Here is a 17,164-nt window from a genome sequence, read left to right on the forward strand (position 1 = left end):
TGGGAGGGAAAAAAAGGGCAACTTACTGGGATGAAAAGAGGTATTGAGAAAAGGGAAGGATGAGAAAGTGCTGAAAGACAGTGACCGAGCACAGGTGGATGAAATAGGCAATAGAGGAGGGCCGTCTGTCCAAATCTGCCTGTTGCCAGGGGAGAACCTCTGAATATGGATGTTTAACCTTTGACCACATACCTAATTTGTTAGCCCAGCTCCACACTTTGTCCAATCTAAGCAGCTGTTTTAAACTGTATCAAAAATAATGAATTTCCTGTCTTTTCACAAGCACAGCAGCAGAATATGCCTCAGTCCATTTTCAACTATAATGATGATGGAAGGCAGTCTGCGCTTTTCCTCACAAAATGCTCAAATCCATCCCTTTCTTTCACTTCTCATCCTCGATAATGGACACCTGAATATTGTCTGGTAGTGTGTTCAAACAGATAACAGCATTGACTGATAAAGTGCTCTCAGACACACAGACGTGCACAAAACAACAAAGCAAAACAACATCCATCAGATGAGCACTGGACTGACAGTGACCATGTTTTGGGAGCGCCCTGTTTATAGTCCCAGACTTGCGCCGCTGCTCAGTGAGCGGGCTCCTTTGTTCATTAATTGATTGGCCTCCCCCGCTGGGCCTCAGTAACTAGGTTACTCAGATCCATGAAAAGAGGAGGACTGGCCCCCCTGGTGAATGGCGGAGGATAGATAGAAGACTCCGGGGCAGAAATCTGAGTGTTAATATAACTAATGGAGTGTGGACGACAGTAACTTTATTGAAATCACCCTCATCTAATTAGAGCAAGCAGCTGATGAGAGCAAAGAGAGACGGGAAGGAAGACCGGATTCCATTATGCAAGGGCAATGTCACCGTGGTATAAACTGAAAGGGCGAGGCGGTGGAAAGGTGAAGTGATGGCAGTGACACAGAGAGAGAGACGCCGTGATGTTCACGATCCAGCTGTCACAGGCGGCTCCTTCTCACAGTCATACCTGACAGGAACTTCTAACATTGCTTTGCTCACTGTCACCTCGTCGTCTCTCTACAAAAAGAAAGAGAAGTTTTTCTAAAAGTACGGAGGCAGTTTAAGGAGAGTGCAGAAGCGGCGCTGCGGACTTCACTCCCAGGTCACAGAGACATTTGCTCTAACTGAAGTAGCAGGACTTTAGTGCCGCGCTGCTTGATGAAACGAAGTGACCTCTGAGACGAAGGGAAAATGCTCAGCAGCCAGAAACACGATGTACTGGCTCTGCGGTAATGTGAGGCCAAGAACGGCAACCGTTTTACTCATTAACAAAACTTTTGGATTCCGTGCGCCAAGGTCGGAAATTCAAAAAGGCATTGAGGAAAGATTTCCTTTTACAGCTCTTAAATATTAGTGGAATTTAAACAGAAAAGGATCGGACACTAAGCACTGGCAGATGACATCCCTGCAATTCATTCAATTGAGGTAAAGACTGCTGTTTAAATACAAGAATAATTTGATTTTTAGGACTTTGCAATGCTCATATATACTGACTGTGTCCAATGTGTGCTCCCAGAATAACTCAGTTAATTGGGTGATTTGTTAATTTTCAGTCAAAATATAACTAAACAGTGAGCTTGTGGCAGTGGAAAAAAAAACCCAAACTGGCTCCCTGTTGTCAGCGATACAAACAGACTGACCTCAGACAAGCCACCATAGCCTTAAAAACCATAACCACTAACCAATGTCCTTAACTCACACAAGAGGTTAAAGATGCGACTGTTTAAGGGGAGCCCATGCTCTGTTTGCTTTTGTTTGGGGTTTTTTTTGCAAGGGAATAAGGTTGAAATTGGATATTTATTTACTTCTAAGCAATGCAAATGAATTAATATGTAGTTAAATACAAGTGCAACTGCAAAGGGACCACCATAACACTAAATTTAGCTTTAAAGAGCTGTGAAAACCTCCTTGCAAACAGTAAATGTCTCGCCCAGCACTATAACTCCTCCAATAACAGAGACGGAGACATGCTGTGCCCTCCCTGTCTGCACAAGGCACGACAGCTGAACCAACGGAGGGTCTGCATCCACCCCACATACCTCAGAGGATACAAGTTTCCAACATGCAGTTTATCCCTCAGGTGACAGGACTGAACTTCCTCCACTAATGGAGATGAACTCAGGCAGATGGGATGGTGGGGGAACGTGGCAATCAGTGGCACTATCAGCCTGATGAATATGGCCGCTCTCTTGTCTAATGGCGGTCAATAAGGGGATGAGTGGTGTGAATGTCATTGGCAATAGGTTGGGATCTAAAATAAAATCAAACACAGCCTAAGGCAGCCTTTGAAAAAATGAAAAAAGGCCAATTGGAGTATGACTCTGCAGAAAATTTTGCTGGCATAGTAATTCTTAACCCAAGTGGTGTGTGACGGCTCGCAACATAACATTAATATATTATTTGATCCGCCCACCCCCAAGCAATGGAGTCATAATGCATTACCAACTCCAGCGAGACTCAAGACCCTGAGCGGTGGAACATTTGACCACTTCTTACAAGAGATGACTTTCAGGTCACACGAGGACAGCTCAGCGGTGATGAGGTTAATATTACTGTCACTGGTAGCCAGAGGGAGGAAGGAGGAAGAAGCAAAGGAGTAGTGGAGGGAAAATGGAAAAGAAATGCAAAGCATTTCACGTGTATTCCTTTAGACTCCAAATTATCTAAATTGCAAGAAAAAAGCAGTCCACCTCCTCCTGACAGCTTCTCTAATGGTGTTGTCTTTAAAACCTTTATCACTAATTCATTACTTCTGATTTTCCAGCAGCAAGGGTTGAAGCTTTGTCTTCTGTCTAATTGAGAGCCAGCAGCTTCAGGCCCTAATCAGTCAAACCTACTAACAGCTTTCCTTGGGGGAGGTTGAAGTCAAAAACAGAATTATTGTACCAGTAGGCCATTTGCTGTGTGTGCAACTTCACATGGCTTTAATTTCAGACCATCTAAAATAGTGATTTGTCGAGTGGGTAAACTGTCAGGCTGTAATGAATGTTGAAGTTACCCCATTTTGTCCGACTGCCACAAAGTCAAGGCTGTCATTGAGGGGCACGACATTCAAAGAATATGCCGCATATTCAAGACAGGAGTTTGGAGCATCTTTCAGTGCCCATTTAATCAATGAAAACTTTCAAAAAAGGAGAGAAAAGTGCTTTTTTCACCCTGTTTCTTGTACTGCTGCTTGCCGGGTCTCGCCTCATCCCCACCTCTCCCCTCACACATGGAAGCATACACAAGTCTAATTAGCTGTGTCATATCCCTTGATGACTCCACCATTTCCTCTTGCTGGGAAGATTAAGCGCTAATATTGGCCTCAACATCAACACAATTAGGTGAGGAGTGAAATATGAGGCATGTTGTCACATCTCCCAAGCTTCATTGGGGCACACAAAAGACAACCTGACGACAGACAGTCCACGGCGTCTGCAGGTTGGGGAGGCGCCCGAGCAGGTGTACTTAGCAACGCCGTCACCATGGGATGTGGTTAGAGCTTGTCCCAGATAATACAATATGGCCATGTTTATTGTTCGGTGGTAGGGCTTATAAAAGGAGCTTAAAGGCCACGTCACATTAAAGACAGACCCTGTAGCTTTCACTGTGTATCCACAGATTTATTCACTGTGTACCAACATCCACCCATTATTAAACTCTAGTCACGGCTGTATCAAACTATTGGTTGGGGTTTCCTCATAAATACATAATTTTAATGTAACTTTCCTGCATTCTGATAACCTTTACAGTGGTGTGTTGATTTTGCAGATCAGGGTTGGACTTCTAGACTATGTAAATAATTAGATGAGTCACTCTGCAAAGCTTCAGGTATCATTAGGCAGAAGCTACTCACAGCTGACATGACTGGAATAATGATGTCAGTTAAAGCGGGCGATTATAAAATATACAAAGCTGCCTATCGGACAATCCACCAAAACTATTTCAGTATGCATAACGATCATGCAGTGTGCAGTCAGAATATCAAATGCAAGAATGCCAAGTAAATTTTTCTATACAGTCCAAGATCTTCCCAAGTTCTCTTAGGAGGCCAAAACTCGAGAAAGTCATGAAGGAGAAGCATCCATAATGTCTGACTTGGAGTCAGCTGAAGACAATCCATTGTTTCAAATTGCTTCCAGATGCTCTGTGCTTTAAACCATTACATTTCCTGGCCATCATTTGTCATTCTTTCAGTCAATCTTGGGGCTTCTTATTAGTTCCCATCAGCCAAGCCACCACCCAAAGCATCTTTAGTGAGCAAGTGAACTTCTGGGACCTTTGGGTGCGTTTGTTTTTTTCCTCTGTTACAAGAAATCCTTCAATAACTACTGGAAGTTATTTAATGCCGAGAACACTACAATTCACTGAAACAAAACAAAGACAAACCTCATTCCCGACTGTCCACACACGGTTTCATTAACAGCATTTTCATGCCAAGAGAAGATTTCTGGAAAAACTCTGAGCATTAGTCATTTCGTGGCAGGTTAATTGTCAAAATTAAATATGAGGCTTAAAAACAAAAGTCTGCCAACAAAAATGGAACTTTAACTGCACAGTATTCCACTATAATCAACATGATATATTATAAAATAAAACAAGATGCACTAATGATGCCATTAATAAGGCTCCATTTGACATTCAAATGTAAACCAAAGAGTAGCAGACCCATCATTAAAACTCAAAACACTTAACTGGAACCTACTATAATTCATTAACTAACAAGACACACAAACTAAACAAGACTGCAGCTCAGTCTGACCTATTAATAACTGCTTACGCCATTTCTGTTACATCACCACTGTGTATTAAGTATAGTGTATTATATACAGCAGGAATGACAAAAACTAATTGTTCAATTTGCTTTTCTAGACTTTTTACAAGTTCCAGTTATTTAACCTTCTGAACCCCAAATCCCTCCGGCAGGGCTGAGAGGCATTTTAAAAATTCAGAAAAAAAAAAATCTTAAAAATTACACCATTTATCAAAGCCAGAAACCAGAAAAAAAACTGAGAGAATAATTGGGTGTTGTACTTTTTGGCAGTCCTTGAACTACTCGTGTGATACGCCATTCTATAGCAAAGCTTAACCACGTCTAAGCTTAAAATCCTGACGTTTCATCAGCCTTACTTTACATGCCTCATTAAAAATGCAGTAAAAATAAATCACATTCACTTAACAGATTCTGTAAATTTAAAAAAAAAAAAAAAAAAAAAAAAAAAGAAAATCTGTTCTTCTCAGCACAAATGTGAAGTCATTACACATGACTCCTCTGGGAGAAACAGTCAAGTGACAAAAATTCAGGGACTTTTCAGCTGAACTGGGCTGAAAAAAAGGCTGTGTTCACACAGAGCAGATGTGTGGGAAAAATTAAAATGTAACTAGTAAAATACCTAGAGTGTGCAGAGCCACGTTTTTTCCCCCCAGTGTTGGCAACACCCGTGGGCACTTTCCCAGGTTTTTTCCAACTTTAGCAAAATAGTGAAAGAATTTCAACTTTATTTTTTTTCTTTAAAGATGTTTGCCACTATAATTTTGTCAGACTGCAAAAGGAAGACATTTCTGAGTTCTCTCTGCTCCAACAATAGTTGTGCTGTTTCCATAGAGGTGCAGGATTTTATATAGCAGTGAAAAATGAGCCTACAGTGAGAAAAATGCGACAGGAGAAGAAAATTCCCAGAAACTGTTTGGGAGTTTAGAAGGTTGAATGTGAACATTTTCTACTTTTCTTTGTCACAAATGGTGGCAGATTGAACATTTACCGGACAGAGCAAAAAAGTAAAAGATATCGTGGAGTTTGTATTTATTTCTAAAAATCTACAAAAATCTTGGCATATTTTGGATTTAATGGCTTAGTAATTTGCTTTCCAAGACGAAGGGGAACTATTTAGTGAATACTAGTGCCAGATGACCACCAGGTATCGCAGAAATGTACAAAACTTCAACCAACTTTAGTGACCTGTAGTCACACAACGTTTTGAATGAGCTGCTGTTGGCGTCATAATGTTAATATCTTTGGTTTTTACCCACTTTTCCCGTTTTATTTCACTACACACAAACCCCAACTTCACAAAACACACCTAAAAGTAATGTCGGTCAGAAAATTATGCTTTCATGTAAAAATGGTCACATGGTAATAAGGCTTCCACGTTAATGTAGTTACTTTAACTCAGAAATCATTTTTAAAATAACTTCAATGAAATCACACACTGCACTCTGCCTTTTCTCTGTCAGACAATGAGCGTTGTCATTTGCAGCTCATGCAACAAAGGAGAGGAGTCAGTGGTTTCACACAATGAACTGGACTAAAAACCAAAATACCGGGTCTTTTGTCCTGAATCAAGACTACTTTTAAATTGAGAATTGATTCTGAATCAGAGCCAAATTCTGACATTGCTGGATTCACATCCTGATGTGAAACATTTTTGACTGTCATGAAAGTTTATAGGTCAAAATGAGAAAATAGTAAGATTAATCACAAATAAGACAGATTTTTAAATCGCAACACAGAGAAACAAAAAAAACCCTTTAGTCGTTAAAAATCTGATCTTCAGGCTTGTCTTGTTTTTACAAAATAAGATATAAACCAAGTCTAACAAAAAAGCAAAGTGAACACAACACTTGTTTCTTCAAGTGCCAAATATTTGCATCTAAATATAATAAGTGCCAAATATATAAGTGTCAGACTGCTCTAAAGTTGAATCAGATGATCCGTCTATAAGGGGAATCTCTGCTGTCTCTAATGTATCGCTTTACAGCAATGCAACACAAATGGATGCTGCAGTGACAACACAAAGTTCCGCCATGTACAATGTTAACAAAAATAACTGGATCATGCTTCAAAAGTTGTTGTTGTTGCTGCTGTGGATCCATGTGTGATGTTTTCATTTAGACCTTCCGACCACCTAAAGGTTCCCAGCAGGGAAAACTCTCCTTTTATTCCCAGCATCGCAGAACAGACACAGACAGGAAGACAGAGATATCCTTACGATCGGGTATGCTGTCAGTTGACATTAGAGCACACAGCAGATATTTACAGCTTTCTGGAAACATCTGTAGGCTCATCTCAAGCAGGCAGGGTAAACAACATGCTTACTAGCATCTCACAACCTCATGCTATCCAAGCCTGTCAATCACAAGAATCAAGCCAGTGGCTGCGATTCAGATGTGGATGAAAGAGGCCTGGTACGAGAGCAGCAAGGCACTGCTCCACAACGTGAGCTCAAGAATAAATAAAGACCGCAATTCACTGGAAAAGACGAAGTGGAGAGTTTAAGACTCAAAGCAAAACACACGCACAACAAACGAGCAGCTAATTGAGAGGTTTAGCTCAAAGAATTGCCTTAGTGATAGTTTGAGCACCAAGTTCAAAAATGTGTAACAGAAGAAGAAAGAGATGAGGAATCTGCCACTGAACAGAGCAGCGGAGGGGGAAAAAAAAACATGCAAAGTTGGGAAACAAGAGAGCTGGAACAGAAGAAATCTAACAAAAGACAACAGAACATCATCGGAACACAGTGGAGCCGAGCACAACACACCAGAACAGGCTGTAATTGTGTTGTGCGGGACTGACCCCAGCGCATCCCAGCAGGCATTGCATGATGAATGGGCCTGGCGATGACTACATCCCACATCCCCCCTCCTCCTCCTCACATGCTCTTTTCTCTCCCTCTCTTCTCTGTCGCCACTATTAGCCCTCCTTCAGTCCCTCCCTTCTCTCCCCTCCTTTCCCCAAAACCACACTCTATTCAGCTGCTGCCATCCCACAAGATTAATTTGCATTCAGTGCACTTAGTCCTTGTATTGTGCTCTGACACAATGACATATTACAGTGCACAGCGCACCTATTAAACATATAGTCGAGCTTGAGGAACGATGCTTTTTTTTTTGCAAGATGGTTATGATAGAGTACAAATGTGTAGAGCGAGAAGCATGAGGATACAGCTTGATTGGTTACGAACACAGAGAGGCTCTGACACACGAGTCACAGTGGAATCATTACAGGAACAGTTAGATAACCTCGATTAATGATTCACTAGACCCAAACTAATAAACTGGGTCAGCAGTGGTAGCAAGAGCAGAGAGACCTTCAGGTTAGGCTGCGTGAGAAGGAGCAGCAGCAGTGAGAGCGCGCTAGAAAAAGAAAATTAAAGAGAGAAAAAAAAAGCAATAGAGGTGTTGGTGTTACTCCACCGTAGACCTTGAGGAAAAGAGACAGTAATGCATGGGAAATGGGCTTTTTCCTCCAAGCTTTCTCTGCTCCCGTTCTCCTTCTACTGTTCCATTGTGCCCGAGCCCAAGGGGAGCAAAAAAAAAAAAAGGAGACCAAATTTAATTTGCTACACTGTCTCTAGCCATCACCCGCTGTGCCTAGGGGCAAAAGAAATGGATTCTGGAATTTAAAAAGATGAGTGAAATAAAGAAATAAAACAGGGCACTCAGGAGAAGGTGTCAGAGACAATAACACAGAGGGTGGCAGGGAGAAATGAGAGCAGAGCTTGAGAGCAGCGGAGGGGCGGGCAGGAGGAGTGCTATGTAGGCCAGATATTAACTGTATGGTTATCATAAACCTGCGCTGAGGCCCGGCCGTCTGGGGAGGCCACGGGGTTACTCAAACAATTAGATCAGGGCGACGATAGGAGCCACTGCTGACGGTACGACATCCAAATATGGAGGTGGCTGAGGGGTTAACAACCCATTACCTCACCCTGTTGCACTCCCTGGGGAGACACAATATGGGGGTTTGGGTGGCAGCCTGTGCAGTTTCCTCCAAAACCCAAATGCACCTTTGGGCAGTAACTTAACAAAGGGGAGCGAAGTCAGCACAGACGAAGGGCGTGGGAGATGGAGATGGGGGAGGATCTGGATGACGGTGGAGTCACATTACTCCCCTCCAGCTCTTCTCTACCTGTCACATAAGCACTTTAAGACTCAACAGTGAAGCCACAGCCTTGAAAACTTCAAATGGCTGCTTCGCCGGGGCACATCAGAGGCAACGTAAGGGTAAAGGAAAGAATAAAAGGAAGAAAGAGGAATCTAAAAAGCACCAGGCTCGCTCCGTGTTTAGCTGCAACACTGGGCTGTGGAGATGTCATGCATTTCATTAGCAAATTCTTGACTCGAGTTCATCGACTGCTCCACTACTCGGTCCCACAGTCCAAAAAAAAAAAAAAAAAAAAAAAACACAAGAGGGGGGCCTCCACCCCGGCCCATTGAGAGCCAATGAGGTCTGGTAGAGCTGCAGCAGAGTGTTGGGGGCCATTACCAAGAGAAAACAAACACAGACCTCTGGCCAGGCACACACAGCCCGACCCAGACACCTGTGTCCCATTCACCAAACATATCCGGCCACTTAACACTTCACAGAGGGGGTAGGGTGCTGTTTGTGTTTGCAGGCTTGCAAACCCAACCAAAGTTCCCTTTAGTTGAGCTTCTTTACCCAAACAGGCCCTAAGACTCTTTGTAAGGACCAAACGCTTTCTGCTGCAGCCGAGAGCAGCCAGCCGTTACGCCACCTGACCGTCACAACTGACTCCACTCGGGGCTGCAGCCTCTGAATAAAAACTGGCAAAAACCTGGCAAAACAAAGCTCATTCATCCTGCTGTCATTTGCAGTCTCCAGCCGTCCTTCTGTCTTGGTGCCCCAGCTGTGTCTGCACTGACCTCCGGGTTGCCAACACCTGTCCTGCACAGGCAGGGACAAGCACACACACCAACACACCAACACACACCTCTCTACCACCCAGAATGGATGAGAGACAGCAGGCTGGGCAGTCACGGCACCGCCTCGGATCAGCGGAGGGGCACACTTGGAGCTGCCAGAAGCCAAACCTTGGGTCGGCACCATTACAATTCTTTCCACCTCAGCAATTCAAAATGGAGAGGCGGTAACGTCATCAGCTCTGGACACTTTGTTACAGTGGATTCGATGGAGATGACCCATAACCCTGGCAGTGCACTCACAGTTTCCACCCCGAGAGTTTGGGGTGCATAGCAGGCTGAGCTGTTTACACGTATTAATGGCCGTTTGCATGCCACAACGCTTTGTTTGCAGTGAAGTTGAATGCGCTCACAGATGGGAGCCAACTGGACACCAGATGACTAGCTGTGGTGTGGCTGTGCTGCTCTGCTTTGGGGCTAAGAGAGTGAGGGAAGAGAGAAGAGAGCTGGGGCACTGGGCAGCAGATGCCCCTGCTCAGACTGTACTCAGTCCTGCTGTCCTGGTGGGATGCCACGACGCTCCGGCCTGTTCTACTCTCAAGCATCGGCAACGCAAAGAGGAAGTGACCGACGCGTCTGCTTTTGTGTTGTACTGTCCTCACTAACAACAGTCTCTGTCATCGCGGGCTAAAAAAGGAAAACTGAAACCTCTACGTGACCTTGTGTAGGTGTTCACTGCTCGCGTTGCTTCCCAGTATCACCGCTCATCATGACAGCACTGTAAACATAAACTCTAGTTGGTAAACACACAACATGGGTTTCCTGACGGCTTCAGGTCAAAGCTGTGATCTTGTTTAAGTTTTGGGGGAAAACAACATATGAGACGACTGCAGAAAAAGAGAAACTGACTATACTGTTAAGAGGCACACCCAAGTCAAACTAATCTAACACAACAGTTCTGCAAATACTTTTTAATTTGGGATGGTCATAATGTTCACTTCCTGTCTGATCTACTTCAGATCTTCAACACTGCAGTAATTGTATTTGTTAGTTTTTGACTCTGCCAAATACTTTTTCTAATATTCCATCCCCTCCAATTATACCAGTGAAGGTAAATTACATAGCAGAATCTCCACAACAGGCCTTAAAAGTGACCATACAGTTGAATCAACACTGCTCTAAAAATCATAAAATTATTACAACCTTCCCAACAGTCCATTTGATTGCAGGGCACATTAATTTCAGACGGTGTGCCTAATAAACTGTCAACCGAGCGTATATTCTGATCATATAAACACTGAACAGAGAATTTTGCTGATTATTACATCAGATATTCCAGCAGGCCAATAACTGGTAAACCCCCTAATTATAATATGCAAAAAAGGATTTTGTTTAGAGTAGTTTTTCTGCATCTGTTATGTATTTGTTCAATGGCACACTAAAAAAAGTTTGCCGTTTAACTTAAATATTACACTTTACTACAGTGTGATTTTCAGCAGCATAAATGCAAACAGCTCACACTTGTAACTTATGCTGGATGCTATTTGCAACAACAACGTATACAACTTGAGGTGACAGCAAACACAGATAGCTCTACCGTAGGCGAAGGCATGTGTGTGGTATCTGTAGTCCAGCCACATTCAGCCACCAGACAACTGAATAAACATACAAAGTAGGAAGACAGGTGAAAGGGGGGACTTTCACCTGTCTTCCTCCTAAAGCTCCCATCAGCAAGCTTTTAGCAGCAAACCACAGATCCAGCATTATTAGGCTGATGTCCAGCAAACACCGAAACTGGCAGAACAATCACTGATTTTGTGTTGTGGTAGTATCACAAAATGTTCACCCCTAATACAACATGCTCAAAGTTTCTCAATGTAGCCGCCACGTATGTCTCAATGCTACACACATTAACACACATCTCGTACTCTGAGTCGGCTAAAGAGCCATCCAAATAGCTAAATGGACAAAGGAGGGAAAAAAAATCTAATCATATCCGATGACTGATAGCACTTATGATGAGGACGGGGTTAGAATATCCTGCAGTGAAGTGGTGCGTTCCCATTACCGCATCTCTCCATCTCTGAAAATGGCTTCATTAACAGGCCAGTGCCGAGAGCTCCCTCGCCGAGTGTATGAACGCCGAGTACCCCGAGGGTCTGTCGGAATGGCTGAGGTGAAGTCCATTAACACCCGACAGCTTGTTTTTTGACCACTAAATAAAACAGGGTATTTTTCTGTGTCTGCAGTATAAATAGCCTTCAGCTTAGAAAAAAGGGGGGAGAAGACATTTCTGGGGTCGAAAACTCCACTTGAAGAAGAAAACTGAACCCACAGACTGACAGGTGCTGATACAGAATCAGGTGAAGTTGTGAAATTCCATATGAAGAGCAAGGTGAGTCAGAATCTAATGGCAGCTTCTTGTCATAACTTGTTGAGAGAGCAGCCAAACAGGCTCTAATGATTTTTCCTGTTTTTCATCGGAAGCCATTTAACTGCATATCCTTGTTCAGTACAACTGCCACCGTAATCAGAACACAATGCAACAAAATGGGCCAAAAATAACTCATAGTCTATTTGTTGTATATTGTTTTGGATCAGAGTGCCACCTAACCGGCTAAAATGGTTTTAAATGTCTGTGACTTAACGGCAGGGAAGGGGGGAATGGGTGTGATAAGCCAAGGAGCTATAAAAACCGGGCTTCTGTCTTCTTCTGGGGATAAATCCATATCTCACATAACTTGTCCTGCTCCTCTGGCATACTTCCTGATCCCTCAGGCAACTAGAGCTGGCTACCTCTGAGCCTATGACATAGCTCTTACTTTCCCAGCACTTACGCTCCAATCATGTGTCATCTGATGAAACGCTACACCCTAGTCACCATTATTCGTCTGGATACAGGAGCCTCTGGAATGTATCGGATTCCTGCCTCGGGGGGTATGCACCTTGGAAACATGGTCCCACCTCCACCAGCTCGCCTCTCCCACTTTTCCCTCTCCCCCTCTTTCTCTCTCTCTCTGTCCATCTATCTTTTCATTCAGCAAAATTCCTCCGGAGGCCTGCTTGATTTAAACGGCCTCGTTGCCCGGCTGACAAGTGCTCACGGTTTTGAGGTGCGTCTCACAATAGAAGGACAGTTCAGAGCTTTGGGACTGTTTTTTTTTCTGCTGCCTCCTTTATGTAACAACCCCAGCTAATGGGTAAACACCGCACTGCTGAACTTTACCTTTTTGCTCAGCCACAGTTATGAAGCTGGCTCGCAACGCCCCACCGCGCCGAAAAGCAAGCACCAGAGCTCAAGCAGAAATTCATATTAGAAAATTATTTTGTGCCCTTGTGCAACAATGTTATAACCTATCACCCCTCTCCAGAGAGCAACAGTTATGCCATGCAGTACTCAGGCCTGTAGTATTGAGTATCTCTGAGTCACTGGCCTGCGTAATTCAGTCTGGGGAATTATGACAGTGGAAAATCATTTCCCTGGGCCGCGGATAGGAGGGCCATGGCTAATCGTTCAGTAATCTGATCTGCCTGCATACTGTAGCATTCAGCCGCGCCGCTAGCCTAGCCAGCCAGTCACACATGTGGACACCCCCAGTGCCTGCCAACTGTCTGATGGAGGCTAGTACTATTCAAAAACAACTCTCCAGGTTTTCCCGAGGATTACAGATGCTATCGGATCATTTGCTAATACTCGCTTGTGCTGTGCTGTTTGAAATGTATTTACTCTGCTCCTGTTCTCCAATACCCCCCCACAACTGCACAGCCTGAGCCAAAAAATGCCACAGCCACATTCCAGGCAGAAAAAAAAGACACTTCAATACTTTACAGGCTACACTGATACAATCTGCCTCTCGCATTCTGGCATATTAATCCGAAAGCTCGATTTAATGAGGAAACATCTGAGTTTGTCTGTCAAACAGCAGGTCATTTTGGGTGCACTTCCAACTGCACATTCCAGTATCTGGTGGTGTTGTAGTAGTATATGAATACGGACCGTAGGGAGCAGTACAGTGGCACAAAGCGGTGCTTATGCCCAGCAGAGAAGGTTGGGGGGGCTTGAGTTTTGGAAGGATGCCTGGCTTCGTCTGCACTCTAAAGAGAGGTCTGCCCCCCACACACAGAGTGGCTACAAGGGGCACTGACATGGAAAAATACAAGCGCTGGCATGTTGTTGGGTCCTTATGTAGCATTAAACACGATGGTGTATTTCCTGCAATAATTTACATTCTCCTATATACGTAGACAAGCAACAATAAAACCAGTCAAAGCTCTGACTGACAAACAATCTCTCTCTTCCCATTCTCCCGTTCAAATGTGAAACGACGAGCTCTCTGTGTGATCATGTCTCATTCTGATAAACGTCCAAATGCCGCTCGGTGACACGATCTTGTCATATACTATCATACCTGACAGTATTTCATCAACCTCTGCGTGGAGGCATTGTAACCCAGTCGCACTGTTTTCGCAGGTATACCTAAAGTGAAAAGATGCTGATATATGATCAAATGGATGCGGTAGCGGTGGCAGCCTTCATCAACTGAAAGCACTAGATCACAGCATGTTTGGCAGCCAGTGGGAGCAGTCAGATGGAGGGTTAGAACAACCAGACCAACAGTTGGCGCAGATAAATAGAATGCAACTTAAGATTCAGCTCTCCACAAAATTTGACAAATAACACCAACCACACGATTTTAAAAAAATCAAATCTGCAAACAAAATAAGCCCTACCATGTTTTTTTTTTTAAACAAATGCAGGGTGGAAGATGTGATAAACAACACATGGCCTGGGAATAGCAGAAATGTGAAGCATTGGTCGAATAAATCTCATGACACATAAAACCAGAAAGACATTGCTTCTCTGCTTCAAGAATGTCTTCTGCAGCTGAGGCGAAGACGCAGGGAAAGTCCTTCTGACTTTGCCAAATACATTCTGAGTGTGAGTCATTCTCCTTTACAAATCTCTTACTCACATAGGTGCACGCCTGCATGCGCGTACACCCCAAGGCAACAGATTTCAGGCAGGTCTGGACTGCCTCTTTTTTTCTAAAGAGCAGAGTCAAGTGTTTATAGTATTTAATAGATGCTGCTCTCAGTGGAGACTGACATTTTTACACCATGAAGAGTAGCAAAGCGACCTCAGACAGCAGAGACACAAGAAAACATCTACAAACTGGTTGTGCATGTTTGCAGACTTACTCGGTTTTGAAGAACAATGTATAATGATCAGTATTATCTTGGTTGTTTGTGCATTTTGCAGTTCACTGACAGGACAGAGTAGTTTGTAGACCCGCAGCCTACAGGTAGCTGCACAATAATGTGATGCATCAACACAGATCCTGCAATCAGGGCTGATAATTCACACTGAAAACATGATGGTGAAGCAATGGTTATTTTCCCCTGATAATCTTTTGTCCAGCATGTGCAGGGCTGTTAAGTCGGGCGGCACACCAGCCGTGTTGACCTTTTAAATCTTAATTTGCGCACTAAAATGGTTTGGCCTTTTCATTGCAATGAGGCACATTAGACGGTAAATTGATGCATTGTGGTGAGATTGTTAACTTGAGGCGAGTATTTTGGATTTAAACGCCGTGCACTTAGCAAAGCTGCTGCTGCTGCTACAAAGTTACACAAACAAGTTGTCGCTGGTACCGGGGGCTGCAGGACGGAATCCGACTCGATAAAAGGAATTCCGATGTTAAATCCCGGAGCAGAGCAGCCGGACACAGCGGCTCTATCCCGAGCACAAACTTCGACCTGACAATAATAAGCCTTTTGCTTCCCTCCGAGCTGAAAAAAGCTGCACCGATCCTCCACCACACCGCCGCGGCTTTATGTTTCCAGCTCGAAAGGAAGGAGGGAAGGAGGGGAGATAGTGAGGCCGAAAAAACTGGCCTCATCTCCCGTCTGCGCCAGACAACGTAGCCTGGCCTGGGAGACCGAGCGGCGGCGGCGCGGTTCCCCGTCGGTTGTGTCGAGCGAAAACAGAAAAAACAACACCGCGACGAGACTTTGTGTGCTGCGTCGATGTACTCACCTTGTCTAGGTGGAGGTGGATTTGCTGCGACGCGCAAGCTGGCTGCGATGAATGCGGGGTTGGAGCACGCCGGGCGCATGTCGTCGTCTGGGTTTGCTGTCGGCCGTGATGTGGAAGCGGCACCGCGGACTCGGCTGGGAGAAATGTGAGAATGCCCCCCCTCCTCTCTCTCTCTCTCTCTCTCTCTCTCTCTCTCTATGCAGCTCTGTGCACCGGCAGTAGCCCATAACTGTCGTCAGGAGGCGCCAGCACGGCACTTTTTGGTATTATTTTTTGTTTTTTTTGCCCGATTTGCGCATGCATGCATACTACACTAAAGAAATCACTGTGCGATCTTGTTCCTGCAGGAGCTTGTCTGCATCCCTGCGCCTCAGCACTGGCATCAATGTAGGTGTGCAGCTACTGTTGTTGCATTTAATTGTCCTCGAAGTTTGCTGAACTCACCACAACATGCAGGTTGAACAAGAGATCAAGCAACATATAGGTTATTTATCCAGCTTTCCATGCCTAATAAGAAATCCTTCTAATTTTTCCGTAACATTGCTTTTAATATTCAGCCATACTGTCTTTCTAATGCTCATGCAACTGTTCCAATTCCTCTAGAAGCATGTAATATCTCTTTATGATAATTGATTGTCGCTACAAAGAACAGCAACTTGCATAAAGACTGATAACAGCTAGCCATGTGTGGTACATGTAGTTTCAGGAAAATGTACCTTAAGGTCAACTAAGTGTCTATCACACCATTAACTGTTCTCACTATATAATTTCTTCAAAACTAGCTCTGAAACACGTAGCAGCAGTGATGTTTAGGTTCACCTACACGTCCTCTGACCTTGTGACTCATGAGGTTGGTGATTTTCATTACAGAGTGGCTAAATCCAAGACAAAGCCGTCCTTCAAAACAGCTTTGGCTGTCTCATCCACATCACATGATGTCACACAACTCATTAAGACAAAGAAGGCGATGCCCAGGAGGTTTACTTTGGTGTCCTAAGCACCAGGGCAAATGACAGGCTGTGCACCCAGCTAGGAAGGAAAACAAGAGGAGGCTGGCAGACATAACTCCTTCTTGTGGAAATATGATCACAGAGCAATCAATTATTGGCAATCCGTGTCATCCATCTTAAAAGCCTCTGAATCTAAGTAAAAGCCTTAGATGTTTACCACTAGTTACTTGTGACCAAAAAGCACAGCAGACTTTTCTGTTCTTACCCGCTGAATGGCAGATGCACTCTGAAAGATTTGCCAGTTCTCCAGGCTTCTAACTAATCCCTGCACTCTGACTCCACAACCTCACCCTGACCCTAAATAAACATTTGGGACTTAATGCCCATCCGTAATCTTCACCGTGCTTCGCTGCTCTAATTGGAGTTTCACACAGCAGAGACACCCTGAGCTGAATCTGAACAGGTGCATAGATAAACTGTAAGTGGACAACAATTGGCTTATACAGGCTT

The 17,164-nt window shown here is 44.1% G+C and overlaps 1 protein-coding gene across 1 annotated transcript in view; it reads right to left on the reverse strand.

Annotated features, from left to right (window-relative positions):
- ndst1a (N-deacetylase/N-sulfotransferase (heparan glucosaminyl) 1a) overlaps positions 1 to 15,860 on the reverse strand; it is a 44,724-nt gene extending 28,864 nt beyond the window's left edge. Inside the window, exon 1 of the mRNA XM_023271673.3 lies at positions 15,705 to 15,860. The gene's annotated coding sequence lies outside the window, so the exon portion shown is untranslated. The remainder of the gene's footprint in view (positions 1 to 15,704) is intronic.
- Positions 15,861 to 17,164: the final 1,304 nt, after the last annotated feature.

The sequence above is a fragment of the Amphiprion ocellaris genome, chromosome 13 (genome assembly GCF_022539595.1).
Source record: "Amphiprion ocellaris isolate individual 3 ecotype Okinawa chromosome 13, ASM2253959v1, whole genome shotgun sequence".
NCBI lineage: Eukaryota > Metazoa > Chordata > Actinopteri > Pomacentridae > Amphiprion > Amphiprion ocellaris.